Raw genomic sequence first — 23,439 nt, 5'->3', positions numbered from 1 at the left:
TCACCGTGCCGGAAATGCGTACAACAGGTAGAAAAGGAATGCGAGGGAGCGGTAACTCTATCGTGACGGCCTTAAGCAACACTTAAAAAAAAAAGAAACCTGGGCAATGCGCACAATCCGTGCCCGAGGTAAAATTCTGAAGTCAGCGCAACGTTCATCTACTTCTTTGGTTGCCGCATGCAGGTCCGAGGAAAAGAGTCAAGGCGCAACAGAGATTAATGGCGCGCGAAATGGATAGCCGCGCGTTCGATACCCCCGAGAAAAACATAGGCGGCTTCCTTGCTTGGAAATGGGCTTGGGCAATCGAGTGCAAGCGTTTCTCTTGTAGGTACTGGAGCGTTATCGGCAGTTTGCACGTAATACAGAGCGGTAGGTAAACTCCACACGGTGGTGTTTGTCTTCTTAGAACGATTTAGTACTTTGTCTTGTTTCCTTTTTTAATATCCGGGCTGTGCGAGCCTTATTCAGGCGCAGCCTTCCGGCTCATCGCAGTTTTTATACGACTGTTTACTTAGCAGCCACTGATAGCTGAACAAAGCAATTTCGTAGAGCTATTCTTGACAGGGACATCTTCGTTTGTACACTTTTCGAAGTTTAGGAGATAGTTCTACCATGCTCCAGAGACATTGAAGCTATCAGTCCTAACTGTTTGCGCAGCAACTTTCGACCGTGCATTATACAACACTTTTGATGCATACTGCAAATCATTCCTGATGTGCTCAAATGCAGTACGAGTCACTGCTCTATGCTAAATATAACATCTTCCTTTTGGATAGCGCGAACTACCGACGAGGAACACAGAAAGAAGGAGGCAATACATTGCGCTACACACAGTCGTCCTCCTTCGGTTGACATTGTCGATAGTTCGCGCTTTCAAGCAGTAAAATGCTGCACGAATTCCGCCAAGATCGACCCGCCATGGTGGCATAGTGGCTAAGGCGTTGCGCAGCTGAGTACGAGTACGCGGGTTCGATTCCCAGCCGCGACGGCCGCATTTCTGACGGAGGCGGAAAGCACGAACGTGCGCAGCTGAGTACGAGTACGCGGGTTCGATTCCCGGCCGCGACGGCCGCATTTCTGACGGAGGCCGAAAGCACGAACGCCTCTGTTTAGGAGGTGGTCAAAATTAATCCGGAGCCCTCCACTACGGCGCGCCTCGTCGCCTGGGTTGTGTCGGAGCGTTAAACCCCACAATCAAACAATTCGGCCAAGCAACCACCCTTGCATAATACAACTTTTCTGCAATGGCTTTTCCAAGTTGTCCACGGCTCCATCTTTTGATCAAAATTGCTGTTGATGCGGGACTTTTTTTCTTCAAATTTATTCAAAGCTATGAGAAAGCCCGTTCAAAGCTATGAGAAAGCCCGTTGCCGCGCAGAAAGTAAAACGATTTCGTCCAGGCTTGTGTCATGAGGCTAGCGTAATAAGCCAATGTGCATTATTTCCCACTGTGTAAACGTACAAGCACCTCTTTGGAAAGAAGGTAACAGTGCCTGCAAAGAGATTGCCTGGTTGGATCATATTGCGAAATACTTAGCACACGCTGTGGTTTATTACCGACTGCCGTAGCGCAGAATACCGCGTTGCGATGTGCTCCCAAAGTCGTAAAAATTGCTGCACCTCTTGAAAATGGCTTGAAACCACCCTTCAAGATATTTCCCTTGAGCTTTCTGCTCAAATATGGATGCTTCGGAGTTATTGACGCAATAGTGTTATTAGGCGCATTTTTTTATTTTGGCGTGGTTGTATCGTCCGCTACCAGCCGTGCTCCTCAAGGGTCCACGGAAGTGCGCCATCACTGCGACCTCTAAGCTACGACTGATGCAGACAGATGCGAGGACTCGCCTAACTCTGGAATAGGGCGAAGCAGCAACTGATGCGTGGCAAGGAGGGCAATGACACCGCTGCCGAGACGAAAGAAACGATACGCACGTTCAACAGGCGTCGCGTTTGCGCAGTGAAGTTAGTTCTACGCCCTTTGGAATGTAGCATGCTCGGAAGACATGGTAGCCAGCCGCGCGCGCACTTGACACCATCCCACCAAAGTGTCTTCTGCAGAGAAAGTTGAGAAGTTCAAATTTTCCGTAACTTACGAGCCGAGGCCACACCCTTGATATGAGGCGCGCCCTAGTAAAGGGCTCCGGATTAAATTCGACCCGTCCGCGTGCGCCGAAATCCCGACACAAGGGTGTTTTTGTGTTCGGCTTCCATCAGAAAAACGGCCACCGCAGCCGGGAATCGAACCCACGTCCTTGGGCTCAGCAGCGCAACGCTTTACCCACTGAGCCACTGCGGCATGTTTTAAACTGGAACCCCTGCCGGAACCAAGATTTGATCACCAATAAAAGCAGGGGGCAACTGATTAGCGCCAGTATGTAAAAAATCAAGGAGGGCATAGCTTATGAGCTGAAATGAACTAAAATAAAGCCAAGTATAGAGTGTCCAATTACACGAATTATCAAACTACTGTTCCGTATTCTCACGGTTCTGTCTTCACCGCAAGATCGGTTTCGGCGAATGACGGATGGCGCCAAGCGGCCAGAGATATGTCACGTAAAAATGCCCGGCATGGCTCTGGAGTCAAGTGGCCGAGCCAATCTCACAATCCCCAAAATTGAGAAATAACCAATTGCCTAGATATTAAAACGCCTAACCAACACAGGAGCAGAAAAAAGAGAAGAAGAAACGATGAATCACGCAGCGATTGATCGTGAGCCGGATATCGCCGAAGTTACCGCAACAGAAACTTACCAGCACCGAAGAAAACCATATAAACACCATCATTAGCACTGTATATAAGGCAGCCCTCAACCTCGCAATTTCTACCGTGAGACGAACTGACAACCGGTCGACCACCAGGGTAGCAAAACACATACCCAGAGCTGGGTCTAGAAAGGAAGGCCATTAACTCGGCGGAGGGACGAAATAGGAAAATTTGGAGGCAAAGAACGCGTTCGCGCAACGCAAGACAGGAGCAGGTAAAGGTCAGTGGGAGAGGCCTTCGTCTTTCAGAAGACCTCACGTAAGTAGGCTGTTGGTGATGATAATGAAAATGTCCTCAAACTGCGTCTCCGTAACGCTTTTTAAGAACTCAGAGAAACCACTTGTCCTGCACCAAAGGAGCGGCTCGGTGGCTCGGAAAAAAGTATCGGGGTGACTCCGCAAAAAAAAAAAAAAAAAAAAAAAACTTTTCTACCAAAATTTCTATCCAAGCCTACACAATTACAGGCGACCTGGCAGGATCAAGTTCATTCGGGGAAAGTTCCGAAATCATGTGAATGCGATATGCCCCGACTACAGAATGTACGAACTTACGAGGCAGCAATCATTCTTGCTGCATGAACCGCCATATGCAGGATCGAAGAAGCGAAAGTTTGAGTCATCCTGCCGGCAATCCAATTAGTGATAGTATCAAATAGAAGTGATGATAACTACCACATGGAACCCCCCTCCCCTCCCCCCCTCCCTGAAAAATGTTCGGAATGCCTTCTCGCCCTACGCCTAAGCACACAATCCTTCCACGTGCCTGCAGGAATCTCAATGACAAAGAAGCGGAAACTCTCTGGAGGATAAACCAACACAAGTACAGTAATCCCTCGTTATAACGAAGTCAGCGGGACAGCAAAAAGTTTTGTTATAAGTGGTATTTCTATATAAGCGACCACTTGAGAAAAGCTAAAGTATTTCAGCTTAAATTGCGCCACAGCTGCTAGGAATCAAAGCACAACATATTCACTGAAGCAAAACATTAGTCAGGTGAAAACAAAGCAGTGAACTTTGGCTATTTCAAGGTGTTGCCGGGCGCGAGCAACCGGTGCTCCAATTTGGCCAAACATTGCATGACGCTATGGTCCCCGCGCATAAAAGTGGCAGTGGAAGTGGCCACTCTTATAGGGGGGCGTGCGGGCTTAACGGAACGCTACGTCAGTTTCGCGCTGGAAAGCGCCTCAAACGCCGTGGCTCGAGTCTGAGGTTGTGTTTGGTGAGTCAAAAAAAAAAAAAAAAACGAATGCAGGCTCATTGTGGGAACACACCGCAATCATGGAAACTGAGCGTTTTTGTACTAGGCGCTTTGCATGATCACTGGGCATGTTTTTCCCGGGGTGTGCAGCCGTGAAGTTTGCAACACAAGAGTTTTTCGGCGCCCGGTTGTCGACGACCCTGCAAATTGTACGGTTCGAGTGTGTAGGTCTTCGCGCTCCGTCGCGTCCATGCCATTGACCAATGTCTAGGAACAAAATTTGATGGCCCTACCACCCACTTGGACTGTTTGTATAAAGTCAGATGGGGCGAATCGAGCTTGACCAGCTGGAGAAGATCGCCGGGAAAACACCAGCTTGCGTTGACCCGCCATGTTGACAGCCTGCCTCGCCGCTGGGACACCGCAGCTCGGCGGCGCCTCCGCTCGCCACTTCGCTCTAAGCGGGTCAAGCTCTTCGTGAGCTTCGAATAATGCGGTCTAAAATACATGCATTTCGGTTGGGACCAGAAGACATTTCGATTAAAGCGATATTTCGAATAAAGCGATTTCGCTATAAGGAGGGATTACAGTAGCTACAAATGTATGCCGGCGAAGATGTTCGGTGGGAATATCACACATTAACTTAAAACTGCTAAATTCGGAGAAACATTCACCCGATTCCCTGCAACCTAGCAATGTGCAAGATGTGCTCATGGCAGAACAACTCAAATATTTTATATTCTACTTCTATCGAAATATGAGAGGCAGCTATGACCAGGTCTAAGCCGTTGCGCTGCTGAGCACGAGGTCGCGGGTTCGATTCCTGGCCGCGGCGGCCGCTTTCATTATGGAGGCGAAAAGCAAAAACGCCCGTGTGTACGAGATTTCGGCGCACGTTAAAGATCCCAAGGTGGTCGAAATTAATCCGGAACCCTCCACTACAGCGCGCCTCATCGCCTGCGTTGCGTTGGCGCGTTAAACCCTACAATCAATCAATCAGCTTTGGCCAGGTGATCACACATAGATCAACGCTAGCTCATTCAGAGGGCAAGGCAAGCAGCTGCTGCTTCTGGGGCCTAAACTTAAGGTTACACCCTTGAGCTCCCTCCCATCGGTTTACCCGCTGTTTACAAATATACTCGCTCTATATCTCCCTCTTTCTCTCTCGCTGTCTCTATCTTAACAAAAAATAAGCATGTTCAGTCCGGTAAAGACATTAGAGAACACTTGAACCACTGGCACTGTCCAAAAAACGGCAGCTGCGACATTTGACGCGCACATTTAAAGCCACAGAAGCGCTGAGTGTGTGTGTGTCTCTCCTGGGCCAGGGCGATTAAAAGCTATTGCTGCTAGTATTTCTCTCTTCACTGACAGTCAGTTCCCGTGAAGCACAGATCATAAATGCAGCAACTCCGTCCAAAAACGCTCTCTGGGCGCCGAAGTAACGCTATCTCGTCGTTCATCTTAAGGGCGAAACATAGATGTCATCGGCAAGTTTTCGGCAACATACAAGAAGCCTCGATAGTCTTCAAGCCTCGAAGCCTTCAAATTTATTGTGCAGATAGATAGGCAGATAGAAACTTTATTGATCATGGGATGGTGGGGTGAATCAGCCGCCTCGGTCCAGCCAGCCGCTGAGGGCCCTGATTATGTGGGCCGCCAGTTCCCGTTGCTCTTGAAGACTTGCTGCAACAGGCAGCCACTCTCCAAATTGTGTGGTTGGGTAGGGCTGTAGGGGCACTCCCACAGAATGTGGTCCTGGGTAGCAGGAATAACGCAGTAGGGACAGAGTGGGACAGTGGTGTCTGGCGTGCGTTGGAACTGATGGAGCCGAGTGGGTGTGTGCAGTGTATATGTTTGCGTCTGCCGAATGACTACTTGCTCGTGACGGGTAAGCCCGAAATGGAGGGGAGGGAACGAGCGGCGTATGCTTGGAAGGTCTGCTAAGGTGGGGAGTGGAGGGGGAGGGCAAGGATTTGTGTCGCGAGCGTCGCCCGGAGGAGAGTGTCGCCCGGGGGAGAGCCCGGAGGAGAGCTTCGCGGGCAAGCTGATGAGCGCGTTCGTTCCCTGCAACGCCTACGTGATCAGGGATCCAGTGCACGTGAAAAGGTCATTTAACATTGTTGAAGAGGGACAGTGGGGAGGGGAAAGCAAGACCCTGAGCCAGGTGGTAGCATGCTGACTTGGAATCGGTGTAGATATTGGTCGTGCGGACGGGGGATGCGTTCTCAGCAGCGGCAAAAATGATAGCGAGAAGTTCGGCTTCTTCTGGGGAGGTGCAGCGTCGAGAGATGGAGTAGTGAGTACAGGATTTGCCCGCTACGGTTGGAAATGCCGCGCTGTTGACAAAGAGCAGTTTGGTCGCACGGAGGCTTGGTAGTGCGGTTGCCTACGTACAGTGTAGCTTCATTGGTATCCGGACATGTAATTCTCAACCGGACCAGGCAGAAGTTCAAACCGTGGTTCTGTGCGATCAGCTTAAAGGGGCCATGCAGACAAAATACAAGCTTTCTTCATTCGAAAGCTTTGGTCTTTTATAGTGCCCCCAGCGCTTGCCCGGCAGGAAACTATGCTTTATTCACTGAGAAATAATTCAATTTAAGTTAACATTTTGATTATCCCTTGTGGGGATCCGCTTGATCCCCTGTTCCTCTTCCCGCGAGCATGGCCTTCGAACCAGCGCACTAACCGAGCTACAGCTCCTGACCACCACTAGGGCTCAAGATCACCTGGCGCGCCTTCCCCACGTAAGGGACACTCGCTAGGACTAAGCCTCGCCAGGAATAAAAGTTTTTTTCTTTCTTTCTCCCGCGCACGTGACGTCACCCCGCGGGCCGACGCGCCGACGGGCGCCAACCGCCCCGCTGCCGCTCCTCCTTGCCCAGCCTCCTGCCTCCTCTCCCCGCGCCTTATAAGCGCGGCGCGCGCGTTGCGTGGTTCTCTCTGGCTCTTGGCTCTCATGGCTCTCTTGCCCCACGGATAGGGAAGATGGGGGATGGAGGAGATGGGAGCCGGATAACCGGGGCGCTGCTTGTCTTAACCCTGTCTTAAGTCCTGTCTTGTCTTAAGTTCTTAACCCTGCCTTGGCGTTCATTATGCGCTGCACTACTCGGCCAATAAACCCCCTGGTTCGTCCTGGCCCTTTGGAGCCTGTCGTCGCCTCTCTGCGGCATTTTGGATGGGTCATTTCCGGGCATGTGGAAACACCCTGTATCCCACTACGGCCCGTTTGGGCCCATCTAGCCCACACCCTCCAAATCGTGTTTTCGTGACGTCTCAGATGAAGCACAAGGACATGTCTTCAAGCGAACGTTCGTACGCCGTTTATACTGCAGCGGATTACGGAACACCTTGATTACCCTAAGTCCTCCTATATGATGCCATCATACCACTCGGGAGCGCTGTTCGCGCTTGCGTTGTTTCTTACCGCATTTGCGCATGGCTTGATTTTATTGCGGTTGAAAGTAATCATTTCGTGAAACGTCGGGTATGCTCGTCAAGCAGGGTCACGTAAGACAATGCCGCTTACGCCAATCGCCAAATGTCGTGTGAGCCAAACCCAAAGGCCCGGACATCTGTGCAGCTATAACAAACATAGTGCGTACCAACAGCAGTGCGCACCGGTGTTTTTATGTTTACGTGTACTTTCGTAACTTCCATTGTTTGCACCATCATTGTTACTGCTATAAAATTATTATCCATTACATTTAAGCGAAAATAGCTCGTTCTGCAAGCTTATAAGCCCTGCCAACTTACGTTTGCTTTGCCAGCCTCAGCCCATTACACTGCTGTGCGTATTACGTCCCGCTGAGCACGAGGTCGCGGGTTCGATTCCCGGCCACGGCGGCCGCTTTTCTGATGGATGCGAAAAGTAAAAACGCCCGTGTGTACGAGATTTCGGCGCACGTTAAAGATCCCCAGGTGGTCAAAATTATTCCGGAGCCCTCCACTACGGCGCGCCCCATCGTCTGTGTTGTGTCGGCGCGTTAAACCCCACAATCAATTGCGTATTACGTCACAAGTTCTAGTGCGGCAAATGAGCTAGTCAGTCGCATGGCCAATCCATGTTTTTGTAATTATATAGGTTATTTAACCGAAGTTTGCGTTGAAACTGGTGTCAGTAGGATTCTAACGAAGCAGTCCTTCGAATGAACCAAACTTGTGTTTTGTCTGCACTGCCCCTTTAAGTGTTACTCAGGGGGTTTCTCTAGTAAGTACCACTCGCAACGCCAAAATCAGAAATTAACGTGTTTTTGCTAGCAATCTTGTGCTTGGCTAAGATTGTTTTCACGCACGTCACGCCCGGCACTTGCGCCTTCCGGCGGCGCATTATTGGGGAACCTAGTTCACCCATGTTTACCTGCGTGCGGGCGTCTCCAAACCTCTTCGCCACGCAGGTACGCTTCGTAAGCTGCTGTCATAACAATCTGTGCAGTTTTGGGGGGCCAAAGGATAAGCAAATTGTCAGCGAAACCGACGAACATGGAACCAGGCTCAGAAATGTTCCGTTTCCCGAAGGTGACAACCATCTGTGTTTGCACTGGGTATAATTACGCGTCTGCCCGTTTTCAGCGCAGGCTCCAATCAACGAACTAAATGCAAAACTCCGAGGTTTCGCTTGCTGCTAGCATTTCTTTATTAGCAGCAGAATGGGGTCATTTGTCTTCAAGCGTGCCCTTAGCACCGCACGCACACTGGACTGAAGCATCTGGGCTCACTGAAATTTACGGGTGCTCACTGCAGAGCCACAAGCCAGACTTCGAGTGAGCAAAACAGGCATGCTGATTTTTCATTTCTGTGACATACCTGCTTATCGCATCCGCTTCGTGAACTAGACAACTGGTTACAAGGTAACTGGTTACTTCATTAGCAAATCGACTGCACGCTGATGAGCCATGCTGCCACATTAGGATTGTTTGGCGGCACTTTGACAACAGACAAATGGGCGAATGCACTCTCGATGATGCAGCGCCAGTCTCCCGACACCGGCCTGCGCGCAGGTGCCGCTAATGCCCCCTGTTCGTGCACCTCTCGTGAAGGAACAGTTTCTTGTAGAAGAACGAAACAAGCACGCATTTTCTGGGTTCTCACCTCATTTAATTAACACGACGGCACGCTTCGACGGTCGCTGTGTCGCTGCCAAGCACTTCACAAATCCACTCGTAAAAAGTTGTGGGCTTCGAGGAACTTCCACGTTCTCATAGCCTCTTTAGTTGCGTAGTTTGTGGCGAGGACAAGATAGTTATAGATGTCCGGGTACACTGTGGACGGTAGCAGCTCCGCGTCTGCGACGGCATCTTTCCTGATGCGCAGCGTGTATGGGTTAACACCCTCGCACATCTCAACCGTTGAAAGCCAGCCATCACGCTGCACAGGCGGCTATCGCGGGGAGCCTGAGCGTAAAAGCAGCAGCAAGACGCTCGGAAGTGACTTCCGGATGCACTGCCCCATTTGCTTGTAGGTTCTCCAACATAGTGGACCCCGCCAGAAACCACACAACAAAAAACGGTGGACGTGACCTCCCATGAAAACTATGTATACGTGAGGCAAGCATGATACATGCCAAGTTGCACATGGCAGCCATGGAGAGAGATTCGGCTGCGCTTGCAGCGTACATGAGCGGTTTTCCAGACCCCCAACTATCAAAGATAACTAATACGGCCCCACGGAACTTCCACCAATTAACATACACAACCTGTTACCCGCATTCATCCCCGAACGCTTGATACTCCGATTCCGCTTTCTATGGACACTGCTAGTAATTCATCTACGCTGATGCTCATAGACGCCAACGAAACAGGTACTCTCCTTCATACCGCTCTACCTGTCCGACCATTGCTCCCTACGCGATGACGTGCACCTACATCGCGAGAGAAAAGTCGTTGCCTACCCAAGCAGAAGTCCTCGCAGTGCAGGATGCTCTGCTTCCCACAACTGTGCGCCTCAACCCGGCTTCAACCCAGTGTACCATCTACACTGGTTCATCGGCAGCTGTTCGAGAGCTTCGTGAAACTCTCACGCCCAACGAACTTGGGCTAGAAATTCAGGACATAGTAGAAACTTACCCCCGTCGTGTTCCCGTGCCATGGCGTCATCGCAACAGCCACCCCATAAAGCAGGCTGGAGATGTCGGTACGCACCCCATGCGTGTGCCATCTCCTGCTCCTCTTGAACTATCCTCAGAAGTCTTGGGAAATGACTAATTACTAGTAACGCGTTACTAGTTGCTTTTTTCAGTAACTTGTAAGTGTAACTACTAACTTTTAAGTTGGAGGATTTTGTACCTGTAATTATGTAATTTTTTACTTAGTAACTGTAACTTGAAACACCGTTGCAGTTACTTCCTTTTTTATATAAAAAAATATGCACCGACGCATAGATCGCGCTTTCCACTTTTTCGGACTTTCTTCTTTGCCATATCCTCCCCCCTTTTCCCCTTTGTACAACGTGGCTCTCTTGCTGTTTAGGAGAAGATGTAGCTAAGGGCACTGAATTCCCTGCAGAAGAGCGATGTTGAACGTGAGTCTTCAAGGTGATTTGTTAAAACTTTTCATTTGTCTAGAGTCGAGCGGAAACAAACAAACAAAAAAAACGAAAGTGGCAATGAGACCCTCATTGAGGAGGAGGCACGGTGTAAGAATCGTGGAGGAGGCCAAGGTAAATATAAATGGTAGCGAAGCTTCGGGCAAAAAGCGGTTCAGAACTTATTGCCAGCGACATCAGCATGGGGGCTTATGGGAGTGGCGATTGAAGCGCGACTAGGTGAGGAGGGAACAAACACTAGTAACAAAAAACCAAGTTTTGTTTGACAATAAAACAGCATTTATATTTTAGGAACAATATTTATTTTTGAATCACATTTATTTAGGCACAATGTGTAAATAATTTATGAAAATGCTGTTCATTCTTAAAAACCTTTTTTTTAGCGCCCTCTGAAGAATGGCACATGTCATTGCTCTGTTGTAGTGTTCGGAAAGGCACTCCTAAAGTTCGTCTGCTATGAAACGCCCCTCGCGTGTTTTGGTGGTGCGCATTTGCATTCGTTTTTCCTTGTTAATTTGGTGTGCACTTAATTTTTGCTGTGCGTGGAGTTGCGAGGTGCGTTGTATCGTCGGTCAACACGTTTAGTACCCTGCCGGGCGGGCACGGTGAACTATGGGACGATGCTGCCAACGGTTGGAGCGGAGCGCTTCCCTCGGTACCTTCGGAAACGATGTGCTGTACAAGGTTGCAACAGCAACTCCCGTACGCCTGGCGTTTTACCGCACCATTTTCCTCTCATTGCCACAGGTAACGCGAAACTATAGTACTGTTAATACGTGCACGGGGGTTGTGTAAGGAGACGTGGTGGTGCTTCGAAAAAAAATGGGTCTAAATCTTTGTTATGTCACAGTTATCTTTTGATTTCACCTCAGGCTGCCTCGGAGCAAGTGGTGTCAATTACTCTAGAACTTCTCAGCGTAGTACCACTCGAATTTAAACGAGTCGCTTTAATTGTCTATCTCAGTGTCTTCTCTATTGCATTACAACGCTTGTAGTGCTTGTTGCTTCCCGAACTTTTATGCGCAAGCATTATTTCCAGCGCAGTACTGTGTTGTGCTGCTCCGTGCTGCGCTGCTGCCAGATCTTTCCTGCTATGTGCTTTTACATACTGCCGTCGCTTTCGTTCGCCTTGATCCATTTTTCCTCTTTTTACTTATCTGTTGCGACACTTGCCTAATAATGCAACCAGGAAATTGCAGGCGTGAATGCTGAGTGAACTTCTGTAGAAACCCTTGTCTACTTGATAAGACGCCGGGACAGCTGCGGTGTGCTCGCTGCACTTCCGTTAATCGGCATTCCTGCGGCCCGGTTTTCTGCGTCAAGATGAGGTGCCTAGTTATTTTCTCTTGTTTCGAAGTAGTTCTGCTATTGCCGCTTTCATTGCACATAATGCTGTGTGTTACGGGTAAAGTCAATTTTTCGGCGCGTAAGGAAAATCATAATGCATGTAGTGCCCACGAACATTTTGTACTTATTGTATACGTGCTGATTTTGTGCAGTGTGGTAAATGTGTTTTATGTTTATCCTGAAATAAAATTCAAATGTCTTGATTATAGCATGACTATGCGTTATTTCTTCTCTTAGAACAGCAGTACACAAACTGAGCAAGCATTATATAACCTTGATCTATACTTAAGGCACGCACGCAACCGGCGTATGTGCGACGCAATAAAACCCAGCAGTGGCATTGGTAGAAATTGGTATTGGGGTAAGGAGTGGGCACGTTTTTTTAATGAAAGGGGGGCCGGGGATAGTGGTCAATGTCATTTTGTGCTCTGTATCCCCAGGCAGAAAAAAAAATTCCGGTTTAGGGGGGGGGGGGTACGTTTGCCACCCACTGGAATCAAAACAAACAACTGATTGCTTTTATATAGCATGGAAAGGCATGAATACAGAATAAAGGTTCAGGGAAGATGCAAGATGGTTTTATAAACACCGAGGCTAATCATACGACAGTGTGCTAAAGTACGTTTTTCTAGTCACGAGTATAAGCTGGCGTTGACTTGAAGGACACACGCCAAGGGCTCGCGAACTTGCGTCAGATGGCAATGACATGAGCCCTCAGCGATCAGAGGCCTGCTAAGGCTATTTTGAAGTCAAATTTTCCCGCTAATGCCACCAAAATAACGTCACTTTCTCACCGGATCTTGCGTCACATCCTGTTTATTTTTTGTTCCGCCGGAAGTGTTCCCTCCTCACACATATGGCGCTAAGCCCCATGAGCAGCTTAAGAGCCGCCATTTTCTGAACGTATGGGCTGCTATGGAAGCTTCGCTACAAGTTATATTTACCTTGAGGATGCTGGCCTACCCTGTAACGAGAGACCACCACAGAGGGGCCCGCCGGGAACAGGGCACCAATAAGGACATTAAGGGTCAATCAACAAAAACGTTGATGCAACAAAAATCTGCAGAAATTCAAGGAATTGTCTAACAATGCGTAGCAGTCTTATTCCGCCTGTAGCATTGAGTGCTTTACAGCCGCATTTGGCTATGAGTATCCGAACACGTCGGGCTATTTTATTGCTTTAAGTTTTATTTCGTTTCTTTTCTCCAATGATATTAATCTATGCCGTTATAGCGATTATGTGCCTTTTCTTTGCCAGTTATTTATTTTCATGCAGATCCGTGCACAGTGCACGGCCGTTTTGTTAGGGCTATTTTTTATTCGTATTTATAAGTTCTTTTCCGCGAATTTTTAGTTCAGTCTTCGCTTTCTGGTGGAGATGTACGAGACGCATATTTTTGATTTCGTCAGTTCATTTTGGTAAATTTTTTGTTTTTTTCTGTTTTTCTTATTTTTTGTTTTTTCAAAATTCCGTTCGACCAGTTATCGCAATTTATGCTACTATCACGATTGAATGTGTTACTCCCACTTATTCTGCATTTTCGTGCAAAATGCCGGGTGTTACACGATTTGTCAATTTTCGCTCAATTCATTCCTACTAAAACGTTCTTTCCGGGCTTTTTTTAGTTTAGTTCTCGTTTACCTAAGGGGATGCATATGTATAAGAGGCATATTTTTCTTCAATTGGTTCTTTTTTTTTCTATTTTTATATTTCCTATTTTTCTTATTTCTTGTTTTTATTTTTAATTCTTTTGCGAATGTGCGAATGTAGGGCGTTACACGGTCCTGGCTGTGGGGGTACTCGGCAAAGAATGCTACGCATTACACTGAGGCGCACGCAACGATTTTTGCTGTTGGTCATGAGTGTTCCACCGTGCAGGTTCACCTTTCGTATAGAGTTTTACCACGTGCAGTTTTGACTACCCGGACGCCTTCGCAGGTTTCTATACTAAACTATGCTTTGTTTGTGATTTATTACTTAGTTTTATGCAGTAATGGAATAGGAGCAGTGTTACTTTTTTTATTTTTTTACTGTAACTCTAACTCTAACAAGTTATTTTGGAAACTGTAACTGTAACACTGTTACCTCTTACTGGTAACGTGCTCGTGACTGTCCCTCAGGGGCTATGGGCCTATCCAGCCCAACAGAACATCTTTGGCGCAACGTGCGCGCCCTCATACCTTCGGGCGGTACAGATCTCCATGGCGCGTTGTCTGGCCAAGATTAGAACCTGCTACGGCTTCTTCGCCTGGGGGTAGCCCTCACGCCGTCTCTGACGAGGACCTGGTCACCTCAGTACCATGCCCTCATTGACTCGACGTGTCCGTTCTACCCCGTTCCTGTTGAGCAGGCTGTATGCAGCGGAGTGTATCGCTACATGTAGTTTACCTTATGCTGGATAGAAAACTTCCGAAATTAAAAATAGCCACTACATTGTTCAACATTGCTCTTCGTGCTACTGTATAGAAACAGTATGGCAGTTCCGTCCTACAATAAACTAGCGGCCGTGAACTTGTGCGTTAAGGGCGAAGACAGCCGCTGAATTTACTTGCCTAGTGTCTTACTTTTAGTGCGTCAGAAATCAGGAAAAGCTTCATGTATGTTATCAAGCTATGTTATGTTATGTTAAGCTATTATGTTAAGCTAAATAGCTATGTTAAGCTATTTAGTTATGTTAACACGGTTTTTTGATGAAGGATGAATAAAGTTGAGGACGTTGATAGGCAATTTGAACAGGTCACTGTGCCGCGGTGCTCTTAGCAGTAGACACTCTCTCCCCGTGCTGCCTTTCCCATGCATTTAATAGTACAAAAAAGTGTACGCTTCCGTATCTCGTTCGGTAAAGTTGCTGAAGTTCAAACGAAGCCACAAAGCTGCAATCTTCCATACGCCCTCGAGCAATTTTCGTTCACCCATCAAGTCAGACCTTCCCACCTGAATCAAAATGGCTGCCCAGGACTCATCTTGTGCGCTGTAGGTGTGCCGACGCCGCTATACCAAAATTGCCCCAACAAAGCACGGGCATTTTGTGCTAAACGTTCAAACATCACCCATGCCTTGCGGACGCGCATCGACGCTTGCTGTTCCCAATACAAAATACACAATGGCTCTGCCTAACCACGGTATAAAAATAGTATGAATAAATTCAGATGGGTTGGCATTTTGCGCCTGCTGACACTACCAAGAAGGGTGGAATGAAAGCGGCGTACTTGTAGAAGGGAGGGGGAAAAGTAAACGGGTCGGCAATGTCTTTGAAATGGCGGATTAATTGGGTATGACGATCGGAACACCTCACATTGAGCAGAAGCCGGACCTACAGGGTGTGAATGCGAAAACACTATGTGCCCCATTCGGCGATAAACCTGAGTTGTGAGCAGCCGATGGCCGCAAAATTTCACGCGCGTTCCACTAAAACAAACCATGGCGCGAGCAGGAATCGAACACCGACACGCATGGTGACAGTGAAGTGACTTCAACACTACTATATGTATGCGCTACAAGGAAATATGACTTCGATGTGCATATAAGTTGTTACAAGGTTTTAATGTGAAAGCATTATGACTTCTACTGGCGATACGTTATTGCTACATGGTATGTGTGCCATGCTGGTTCTTTGAAGCTGCCTTTATAGATTCCTAGCTTCCCAGAACTGAGTTCCGAAAGGTCCTGGTCACATACCAACGCAAGGGGATCAGCCAATAGCCAGGACAGCTGTCGTCAGAAGCTCATGGCCGATTCACCAGTTCCCTCTGACATCACGCTTTCGCATTCAAACCCCGTAAGCCCTATTAAGTGCCCCCCACCCCCGTAATTTTTAAAGACTTCATCCAGCGAGCAGTGATTTGATCGTTAGACTGTGCTACCGCCATATTAAATGGCCCAGTCGATGCGTCGACCTAACTGAGCATGCACAACACAGTCCAGTAGATGTCTGAACGTTGTCAAGGATCCAAGGATGTCTGAATGTCTGAACGTTGTCTGAACGTTGTCAAGGATGAAAATGTCTTGGTAAGGAAACTCGCCCGTCCGTCAGTGATATAAACTGCACCGGCCCTCTTTAAAAGTGGGTGTTTTTCTTTTTTTTTTGTTATTTGCAACTAGTTGAAACATTTGCTCTTAAATTACTGTGTGATTTGAACAGGAAGCGTGTCCCACCACCACTCTCACATAGCGTTAAAAGTCTCTTAGTTTGAAAGTGCTTGCCAGTCAAAGCTCTGCAGCGAGTACCTTGTAGTACGTTCAAAGCTACGCGGTCTAATTGTGACTAAGAAACCAAAATAAAGGCTAGAGGAGGATTTAGCATATTTTTGGTTCATTTATTTGATGTTTTCAATATGTGTTTTTTTTTCATCCTTGAGCATTGCATCTCTTCTTTTACGAGGCACAATATAAATAATAATGTACCTCGTAAAAGCCTAGACACAGTGCTGAAGCACGGACGTAGGGAGCACACAAACTCCACTCGTGAGCAATTTTCGGTCAGTCCTCAAATCACCGTTATTCCTTTCATCATCATCATCATCATCATCACCATCATCGTCGTCGTCGTCGTCATCATCATCATCATCATCATAACCATCATCATAACCATCATCGTTATCATCGTCATCATAATAATAATAATCATCATCATCTTCATCATATTTATTTCCACGTGCCCACCAACAGCCAATGGCCTTAAGCGGTGGTGCACAGGATGAAACAAAATTTAAAGCGAACACAAACAAATTAAATATTTTGATGAACAACGAACGAATCAGCCTTCACGTCTTGACATCCCTAGCGTCTTAGGTGCCTCTCGCAGCTTTAGCGGCAAATAGTGTTGCCGTAAGCTACTGGTGGTAGAAGAAATGCATAAAAAACATTCACGAAAATGCTTTCAAACGCGCTCCTAGTGCCCTTCAAGTGGGCATTTCAGTGCAAACTCTTAAGTACTCAGAGAGGAAATTCCCAGTGGAGAAAGTGAAGTAAGAAAGCTGCGAAATGTTTTACAGTAGATGGGACAGTATCGATTGCGTGCCTCTTCGTATCCGCTGTCTGGGTCAACGCAAGGAGCTGCAAAAAAGCACAGTGCACACCAAAAGAATGGTCGCCATCGTTTTTAGCTACGCGGGAACAGCCAGCAGCACTCTACAAGGGCTAGACACGCAGAATGGACGTTCGGAAATGCTCCCTTGGGGCGACAGGAGAGAGCTCTACAGCAAAGCCAACGTTATCGTGGAAGGTCAGTTTAACTCACAGTCATCGATGCCTTCCGGTGCTTATTAGGATTTAACCTGTAAAGTAAACTTATCCGCGCTCTGTTTCTCAAAATAGCTTTGCCTGCTGCATCCCCCATGGAGGCCTGGAGATAAAGGGGCCGCTTCAAAACCACCGCAAGAGCGCTACAGCGCACCTGGTTCAAAGAGTGTCAGTTATGAGGGATTCAGACCTTTAAGTGCCACATGAGAAAGAACTAGAAATGATGTCACACCCTCAACTAGCTTCACATCTGGTTGGGGTACATTAAATCCAAATGCTGTGGTACCAACGACTATGCCGAAAAAGAAGTGCATGGGGTGCACTAGTACACTGGTGCACGGTCTCCACAGGGGATAATTTTACCGAATACAGACTGATACGAGGAGAGAGAGAGTTCGTATGTGCCGCGTGTTTGACGCTGTTAAAACACTGGACGCAGCTTCGCTTATCAATTATGCCTTGGGGGCAAGAGTGCCCAGAATTTAATAAAAGGTGAGAAACGCATACGTTCAGCAAAAGAAAGCTTCATATAAACTAATCAATGCAATCTTCAAGCAGTGCGACAAAATGGTGAAAACAAGTGCTAAAAAGTTGTACTGGCTCGTGCACCCTTACAGCAATAAAATTTCAAAATAAAAAAAAACGAACGTTGAAACCAGCGGGACTCGAGCAAAAACAGGTACGAAAGTAAAAACAGGAAAACATTAATGATGTTTCAACAATGCGTGAGCATCTCGTCCCTCTCCGCAAATCTGAGGCCCGGGCCATAGGAGCGTCTTCTTCTGTCTTCAAAAGTGCGCGATGCGGTGTTGCTCGCACGCCCGTGCCAACCATGTCAAGCGCTCTGGCCGTCTTAGTAATCATGTTTGCTCGCTTTGCAGAGCAAACCCTCGTTTTATTGTCTACCCGTATCGGGATTTCGTCGTCGTCATTTCCATTCCTTCCTCTTTGGCTGCCCTGTACGAGCCGCGCAATCGATTTTACAACTCGCACAAGCACTGACAGGAGTCACCGGACCCGTCGAGATTGCGTGGGACCAGCGCATCACCAGAGGCAGGTGGGCAGCCACGCTTCGACTTGACGTCTCCCTAGAAACGTCGGCAGTGGTGAGAAGGCGGCGCCACCGCAGTCATGAGCTCTACCGTTCTCTGCTGTTCTTTCGCTCGCTGTGTTGACGGATCGATGGCAAAATGTTTTGCCGACATGCTTCATGTATTGCTCGCGCAATAGTAAATTAACCGAAAATTAAGAAAATTGTCAAGATCGCCGAATTCAGCATGCAACAGCCGAAGAAGCAATATTCGCATTGCCTGAAGGCTTCATTCGAGAACAAAGGCCGGAGAGATGCGCCACATTTTGCATCAGTGAGGAGGCATACTTTTATCTCCCGCCCTTTTTTGTTATTGCAGCTAAAATGTAAATACTGTTGAGCACTTGAAGGAACCTAGTCGTACACCATCCCGCACGTTTGTTCTTAAAAATCACCTAACATAATAGGGCAGGATCATTGTTTGCTTATTGTTTGCATATTTTCGGCGTGGAATACGAGAAATAGATTGGGCGACTGCATTTTGAAAGATTTAGAATATTTTCACATATAACCAAAGAGAGCGGGCTGTAAAAAGTAATGAAAAAGGATGGATCAATAAGGCGAACGTAAAACTTAATTCTTCCACGCCATCGCCCAGAACTGCATTGGAAGTTGCAAGTCACATGTGGAAACTCATCACGTTGCTTTTCATTTATACAAAATTAATACACGTACTGTAGTTGATATTGCGGGGGCCTATAAAGAGAAACAGCTGAGCTGATGCATGCGTACGGGATTGAAAGCTTACTGGCGTCCTGGACAGCGTTGATAACTTATTTAGCCGTAGACTGAATCGTCGATCCGCGGCACGTTTGGGCTCAATTTCTCTCGAGACGCGGCGATACCATTCCTCAAGCGTATCGCACCCGTCACACACCGGTTCGCTTGCCTCATGCCGCTGTGGAGGAAATCTGTCGACTGGTAAAATGGTGTTATTACTCGAGTCCACCGTGTCTTAGTGCAACTTCGTGCTGTCGGCGCCAGTGTTTGCGAACCCCGGGCCATCGATTGCGGGGCATTCTGCTGCGCGGCCGGCCCTACTTCGCATTCTTGTCGTCAACGCTCGCCGCTTTTGCATCCTGCTAACACCTGCATTGCGGGTCCCGTTATTGAACGCTTCTTCGGTCGTCCCTCATGCTTATTTTGCAATGAGGGCGGCCGCGCGTGGGGTCGTTTATATGAAATGAGATGTACTACGTATGTGCGCGCCGCAGCTCTTTCGGGTAGTGAAAAGAACAATCGGGGCGCACCACGAATCCCGTATACATGAAATCCTAGATTAGAACGGCTCCGTGGGTTCATTTTACGGAAGGGAATATTTTCAGGCACGCTCATTGCAGGAGCAGACCTGGGAATGTCTGAAGGAACCAACGGGGTCTTACATTAATTCGAATTATTCTGGCAAACCACCTTTGCTAGCCAATTTATATCTTGAAAGAGAGCTTTCGAAAGCTACAAACAAGACTATTAAAACCGGATGTATTTTACTACTGGCAGGGACCAGTTTAAGTTGTGGAGGCCGCGCTAGCTAGGCCATATTACATAAATATGGTGGGGTTGGGGGTCTCCATAAATAACAGGCAGTATGCAAAACAATCAGACTGCAAATAATATTTGAACATTATTTTCAACGAACTTTCATATTAAAAGGCGCTTTGTAAGGCGGCTTTCAATAAGACAAATCGAAGAACCAAGCATATATTTCTGCGGTAGCGCTTTTTATCTCCAAGGATGCATGCCTTAATTTGCCGAGCAACACACATCTCGCAACTTCCTCGCTATAGCAACGCTTGCCGGCTGAATGCGGTTGTAATGCAGCTGCAGCTTGCACGCTTTGTAAGAATACATAGACGTGGAGTTCAATGAATTACAACAGTTGTTGGAATTAATTTAGAATACAGGGTGTTAAAATCGGGGAAAGTTAATTTTCTTCAGCACAGCGCTGATCAAAAATAGATGTTCTGCGCCGAATGTGCAAGTTTCCAGTGGGACATATAGAGATGTACTGCACCGCAAATAAGAAGGCGGCTGTTCATTAGCTATACCTTGTGAGCTCGACGATGGCTCCTAGCGCAAATGATAATGAACAAAGGCTCAGTTTAGGTGAGCTGACATGCAGTAAGACGTAAAGTGGCTTTTCGAAAAAAGGTAAGACGCAAGCTTGTTAAAGACGCCGTCATGATGTTTCAGGATCCGTAGCTGCGTAATCCCGTTACCTTGTTACGATTTACCGTATAACAAATGACTAAAAATACACGGAGGAAGGCCGGGGTGCTGTCATCGCGGAAAGACGCAAAAACTGGACCAAAAGTTTGGCCATTTCGTTCCGTATTCTGTCCTCTCTCTCAGCTTCGAGTTTCCTTTGAAGAGGAAGCTTCGAGTTTCCTCTTCGACACTAATAAAGAAGGGACTTGAAAGTGTTTCCCCCGATTATCAGAATTCTCACGCGCAAATAAATTATTGGGACATCTATCTTCTCAGCAGAGCAGGAAAGGGGACTTCATTAACCCCATTTCTGAAGCAGGTGTTTATACAGCTTGGACAACAGCACTTTCTTGGCAGCTGTGCGAAGCGCCCATAGGTTAAAAATAAATTTATTTACACTATGATAAGGAATAATTAAACTACGTCGACTTCGTATGCAAGCTATAAAGTTAAGCCATACCACGACAACAGTTTTGTTGCTCCTTTGACGATATTTGGACGCGAAGCCCGGTTTTTCACAAACGTAAAAAATGACCATGGTGCAATTTTATGGGCTAATGTATTCAGCAGTTTACTTAGTACCTCCAGGTTCTTACACGTGACACGTGAGCTGTCCCTGGTGAGATACATAGCGAAGAGGGGACGCCAGAATGATACGTGCTCCTATAGGCTGTTTACAGCGAGGCGACCATAGAGCAGCCAAATTCAACGACGTGACATGATTCGCCATTTGTTGATTGATTGATCGATGGGTTTAACACGCCGACGCAACACAGGCGATGAGGCGCGCCGTAGTGGAGGACTACGGATTAATTATGACCACCTGGGGATCTTTAACGTGCGCTAAAATCTCGTACACACGGGAATCGAACCAGCGACATTGTGCTCAGCAGCGTAACGCCTTAGCCACTGAGCCACCACGGCGGGTGATTCGCCATTTGTGCCGATCTGGGCGAATTGTAGCTTTTTTTTTGATAACGTTGCAGATGGGGTCTTAGCTGAAAAGAGGGTATTTGGTTAAAAAAATCGCACGTAAAGCTTTTCTAGGGGCTACTTGAGATTGGCTTTCTCCGCCAAGTTTCCAGTTCACTCGTTTCATCGAACACAAAGCTGGCCCAAGAGATTTTTTTTAGTTTCTATGCATTCACGTACGGCTGCAAAGCCTAAGAGCTGTGACAACATGCCGTATGACACAATGCTGCACATGCATTCATGGTATTATAAAGCTGATTTCGAGAGCTTAAAAAAACGGTTTAAATTTGATGTGTACAGACAGACCGACTCACACGCACACACAACACGCGCACAAACGCGCATATATATATACATATGCAGTAGAATCTCGAAAAACGGAAATCGCTTAAACGGAATTGCAGCTTAAAGGGAGCCAGTAAGTTGGTTGGTTTTGTATTCAGATAACGAAAAAAAACTGTCGGTAATAGGAACTAAAGTTTCTACGTCACCGTTTAAACGGAACCAGAAATGGAACTTCTTGTGAAACCATTTGGCATGAGAATCAGCTTTTTACGGTTCCGGCTGTTTCGTGATTGTTTTTCTTTTCCTCCCTCCTCGTAAGCCTCGTCTCGTTAGTGGTCAGCCGTGTTAGCGCAACGAATGCAACATTGTAGTTCTTGTTCCAGTCGTATGGTCCCGATTTAAGACGCTGAGATTACAGGGCTCTGCTCCTTATGCCGCGTTCGTGCCATCGTGGTGCTATTCGCGCTTCATTACCGCGTTGCCGTCTTTTACATTCGGTGGCTCGTAAGCACTCGCGAAGTTGAGGCCTCTAGCCTCCGTGAAGATGCCGTTGCAAGGACTTAAACAAGCATATTTGATGCATTTGATGCTCAGGGACTCATTGTTGCCAAATTAACTTTGTGAGTGCTCTGCCTAAACCTCTTTTAGTTTTCATGCTTTCTGAAAAACTATCAGCTGCATTCACCTTCTGATGCTTCGAGTTCCGTGAAATGGTATTGATAGTGTGTACGCACATAAATTTGCGCTTTCATACATCGATCTCGGTAAACGGAACTCCTGTTAAACGGAACTAATGTTTTTGGTTCCTTGAAGTTCCGTTTATCGAGAGTCTACTGTATATATATATATATATATATATATATATATATATATATATATATATATATATATATATATATATATATATATATATATATATATATATATATATATATGTGTGTGTGTGTGTGTGTGTGTGTGTGTGTGTTTGTGTGTGCGCGTTTGTGCGCATGTTGTGTGTGCGTGTGAGTAGATCCGAAAAAAATACCGGTTCAGTTACGGTTCTGGTTCAGGCGAAACCATTTTTTTCTTGTTCAGTTCCGGTTCGACAAAATCACGTACCGAACCGGTTCGCGCACAGGTTCTAGAGCTTGAGCCGGTTCGCGAACCGGTTCGATGAGTTGAATTATCACTGAAATTAGAAAAAAACATTTAGTAGTTTAAAAAGACAATCAAATCAAAATAAAAACAAAAATTCAAAATGCTGCTGTTCCCCAGGGCAGTGGCGCAATTGCAAAGCAAACTTTAAACAATTACGAGATATTAGAAAAACAGATGAAGTGGCGACGATTTACCACCTACTTTCTCGCCCAGAATTTATGTTGTCCAGCGACTATTCATAAATCCACCGCCAAGAGATATGATGGTGGGATGTATTTTCTGCCCTTTCCTTTTTTGTTGAAACCGCAATCCTCGCTATGGAATCGCCCATCACGCTAACCTTATCAGCGCTTAATACCAATGGCGCACATTTTTTATATTCGTAACAAAACAGAAAAATCATACAAGAGGTACATAAATAATACCAATGAATTAGATTATTTGGTCACCCTCAATAATTTGTTAGCTGTCACCTCATCGAATGTGTTCACAACACTTTTGTTAAACGTAAGCTTTAGTTAACCCTCAGTCACTGCATTATTGCTCTGACCACTGCAATTCCTTTTGCGATAGCTATACCGGATGTGTGCATTACAATCAGTATCTTATCGTACCGCCTAACCCCCCGCCATCGTTCCGCGTGCTACATTGCGG

This window comes from Haemaphysalis longicornis, unplaced genomic scaffold, assembly GCF_048455015.1.
Source record: "Haemaphysalis longicornis isolate Haplotype H1 unplaced genomic scaffold, Haemaphysalis longicornis Haplotype H1 scaffold_1, whole genome shotgun sequence".
NCBI lineage: Eukaryota > Metazoa > Arthropoda > Arachnida > Ixodida > Ixodidae > Haemaphysalis > Haemaphysalis longicornis.
Note: the sequence above shows the minus strand (reverse complement) of the source record.